This window comes from Chrysochloris asiatica, unplaced genomic scaffold, assembly GCF_000296735.1.
Source record: "Chrysochloris asiatica unplaced genomic scaffold, ChrAsi1.0 scaffold00117, whole genome shotgun sequence".
In the NCBI taxonomy this organism is placed as follows: Eukaryota; Metazoa; Chordata; class Mammalia; order Afrosoricida; family Chrysochloridae; genus Chrysochloris; species Chrysochloris asiatica.
In genome coordinates, this window is record NW_006408635.1 from 1,259,243 (window position 1) to 1,263,737 (window position 4,495).

At 34.6% G+C, this 4,495-nt stretch overlaps 1 pseudogene; it reads left to right on the plus strand.

The window, feature by feature from the left end:
* The first annotated feature begins 1,363 nt into the window (after positions 1-1,363).
* The window catches only part of LOC102837859, a 9,515-nt pseudogene continuing 6,383 nt past the window's right edge, over positions 1,364-4,495 (plus strand).

The following is a 4,495-nucleotide window of genomic DNA, read 5'->3' on the forward strand; positions in this document are numbered from 1 at the left end:
TTATGGTTATACTACGTGTTCTTGTTTAAAGTAACATTTTACAAGAAAATGGAGAACTAGAATTTGTTTTCCTAATGCAGGATGCTTTCCACCTATAAGTGCCTAAGATTGCTGCAAGCTCTCTAGCTGGGGACAGTCAGGGGATGGTGACTATTTATAGTAGCATGTTGGCATATTAAGGTGAGAATACTTTGGACATGTTACAGGAGCTGCTCAAGAGAAAGTATCTACCAAACTCATGAATATTCAAATGGGGAGCTTGAAAAAAATGTGCAATATAGACATATAGATTAAAATTAAAAGTATTTGAGATTACTTTGGAAAAACAAGGTGAGAAACAGTGGAGATGATGTTGAAAATTGTCAACATTTAAAGAACAAGCAAAGGAAGAGGAAAGCATGAAGACAACCCAAATGGTCAGAATGATAGGGAAATAAAAAATGAAGTTATAAAAGGCAAAGCTTAAAAAGAAGAAGAAGAAGACTTTGCCGTGTAATGCTTATCCCATCGCACCACTAGGGCTTTTTATGAGTAAGAGAGATCCAGTAAAATGAGGATTACACTTAGCCATTAGGTTACGAAAGTCTCTAAAGGCCACTGGATTTTAAACTGTGGCAGGACCAATGAGGTTGTGATAAAATAAAAGAAGGTTTTAAGACAGGACTGTGCTTAGAGGCAAAAACATGAACAAAGTGAGAGTTTCTAATGAAAATGGAATAGCCTGTGATATTAACACCAAAGGAAGAGGGTTGTTTTTATCAAGGCAGATGTGAAAACAGAATTAAAAAGTAGAATAGTGATGCCATCACCTCTTTCTCCCTGAACACCCTACAGAAGCTCAGGGATGGGAGAATGAGAGAATGAATCAAACAAACTTGAGTACAAAGTGGTAAGGGGATAAGAATGCAGATTAACAATCAGTTTAATTTGACAAGTCTTAAAGGTTATGGTACAAAAGAGTAATTTGCAAATGGAGTGCTTTTATAAAGATTTATACAATAGTGACACATGTTCAATAGATTTTAGGGAATGAAAGCAGGAAAGTTAATCTAAATCAGTGGTTGTGAAAATATGGTGCCTGGATCCTTGAGGATCACTAATATCTCTAAATTTCTTTCAAGGGATCCATGAAGTCAGAACTATTTTTACAATACTTCTCAAAATTTTATGGATTTTTCACTAAATGGACATCTGCTTTGATGAAGCAAAAGACCAGCAACACTAGTTGCAATAGCGTCTTCTCCAATTCATGATAAACCCGTGTGTAAAGTGAATCATATTTTGGAAGGAAATACTCAGGCATTTCTTCAGAAGTGTCTATGGGTGGACTCAAACCTCCCACCTTTCAGTTTGCTACCCAAACATGTTAACTGCAACATTGAAGGATTTAATGCAAAAGAAACAAGAGGTGAAATTGCTTGCACCTTCAAAACATGATCCCAAAATGTATAAGCAGCCACTGGATTATTTACAACCACAAATTCCCAGAGGAGAAAAAAAAAAAAAAAAAAAAAAAAATCCAGCTTCTTTTTTAGAACGTCATTGATGGAGCAGTGGAAAGTATTCATTTTATTCCATCTTGACCTTTGAGTACATTTCTTCCTAGTTGTCTGTGTAATGAAAGGGAAAGTCCACATAAAGCACTTCTGCTGCATACCAAAGTCTGGGGATTTTTCCCAGGAAAAGCACTTGTGCAATTGTGTGGTGAATGAAACTAATCTCTGACAGTTTAGCCAGTGACTGGCAGATAAACTGTGAATATTCAAAAAAATGTATATTTTACAGAATTTCCTGAAAAACAAAGGAAGTGAGCCTGTCATTCTAAGGACAATTTAAAGTACTTATTGGTGTTGTTAAGTGCCTTCCAGTCTGTATCATGTGACAGACACATCAACCCCATGTGACAGAGTAGAACCACCTTATAGGGTTTTCTAGGTTGTACCTTTACAGGTCTTTCTCCCACTAGGTGGGTTGGAACCACCTATCTTTTGGTTAGCAGTCAAGCACTCAACAACTGTGCCACCAAGATTCCTTCGATGTGTTTATTACCAGTGATACAATTTGAACTTTCAAGCAAAATTATAATTCTGGAAAAATGTCTCCTACTGTGAACTTCACAGCTCCTCCATGTATGAAAACATTTTCTGAAAGATTAGTAATGACATTAATGAATGTGATTATTTGATGTTTATATAAAAAATATTTCAGCATTAGGAACATTAATATAACCCAGTTAATGAATATTTCCCAAAGGATGAATGTATGTTACAAAATCATGTATGAGTAGCAGATTCAAAGTAGAAGATAAACCAATCAAATTTAATGTAACAAAGGACAAAAAGTTCACTGACCTTTTCAGTTTCTACATTCTACCTAATCATTAAGCAACTATTAATGATTAAACTCAACTTGCTTATATTTTGTTTAATATCAAAAAGAATGATCCTAGTTGCCTGAAAAGACCATTAACACACATACTTATCTAACCATATATCTGTGTAAGGTCCTGGGTTTTTTTTCCCCATAGGCTCTCAACCAAAACAACATATTATATTTTATTTAATTCAAAATTCAGCTCTCTTCTTTTAAACTAGATATATTTTTTTAATTGCATAATGTAAAATGTACCACTTTCCTCACTAATTATTTTCTGTCATTGGGAAAGATGATTTTTTTCCTAGAAAAAATACCTATGTTGGCATGTAATTTATGTATTATTGTTGCTTTAAGTTAATTAATGTCTTTCAAGTTTTTCTGAGTTTTCACTTCTAATATATTAATTTGTTATAGAGAAACCTCAAAAAGAAAGCTTGTTTGAATCCTTAGTTATTTTTAATTATATGAATGGTTCTAACAGCAAAAAAAAATATGATAACTTCTTGGTCTAAACAGAAAGTGGTGAGAGTCTGTGTTAGGAAGATGGCAGTAAACAGTAACTGAGCAACTTTCTTTAACTCGCAATCAAAGCACACAACTCAAATAAAACTGTGGCTTCCATATTTTAAGAAAAACCTACATCTCTGTATTACTTAAACTAGTTGTTTAGGTGATCTAATCACAGGATTTGATTTAGTGGGATCCATAGATACCACTTTCAAATTCCTAAAAATTTCAGGTCTGTTGAGGTCAAGATTCTGTTATTAAATTTAAGCCACTGTTTCCAGTTATTCTGCTTGATGAATCAAGAAATCAAACAATGTGTTGCATAGGTATATCTGCTGCACAAGACCTCTTTAAAGTGTTACATTAAAAAAAAAAAAAAAAAAGATGTCAGTTTGAGGACTAAAGTTCATCTGACCAAAGTAATTGGTATTTTCAATAACCTCATATGCATGGGAAAATTGGATAGCGAACAAGGAAGACTGTAGAAGAATTGATGCATTTGCGTTATGGTGTTGGAGGAGAATATTAAAAGTGCCATGAACTGCCAAAAGAACAAACAAATCTGTGTTGGAAGAAGTACATCTGGAATGCTCCTTCGAAGCCAGGATGGCCACACTGCATCTCTCGTACCTTGGACATAGTATCAGAAGGGACCAGTCCCTGGAGAATGATATCATGTTGGTTAAAGTGGAGGGTCAAAGAAAAATAGGAAGACCTTCAACAAGATAGATTGGCACAGTGGCAACAGCATTGGGCTCAAATGTAACAGTGATTGTGAGGATGTTGCATGACTGGGCAGTGTTTCCTTCTGTTGTGCATAGGGTCACTATGAGTCAGTACCAACTCAAAGGCACCTGACAACAACAACGACAATTCCAGACAACGTGCAAGAAAATATGAAATCCAAACTTCAAAGAATAAATTCTTTCATAGATGCCTATATGTAATCCTATAAGCCCCCTTCAATGTTGATTCCCATCTTTTTATTTTACAGAAGAGGAAGATGGGTGTTAAGAAGAATGCATATTTAAACAAAGTCACAAAGAGAGAAACAATAAGGCCTATATTTTGAGCTGCTCTTTGATGTAAAATCTAAGCCTTTCCTTGAATGTACCTTAGATGCCTTTCTTTTAGATTAAGTTGTTTAAAGATTTTTTATTTTTGTTTTTTCTCTTTTTGCAATTTTTTTAGTTGAGTAAATAAAGGGTACCTACGTCATTTCATGACATATTTTCACAACAATCTGGTGATCAAAGGCAACATTCTGTCATAACAAATTTACATTCTCATTAGCTGTATTAAGTGCTATTGAGTTGGTTCTGATTCATAGAAACCCTGCCAAGGGTTTCCAAAGCTGTAAATCTTGGTGGGAACAGATACCCTCATTTTTTTCTATAGATCAGTTGGTAGATTTGAACCACCATCCCAATGTTTATTCTACAAAGCCACTGCACTCCCTATTTAGATGCTAGATAAGAGAAAATATTAAATGTTCTTTCAATGAAAACTTGGATGCTCCCGTCTATTGTGAGCTTCAGACAATGGTAACAGTTTCTTACATCATATTTACATCTGTGTTCCTCATTAATAGCTGTTAATTACATGCCCATTA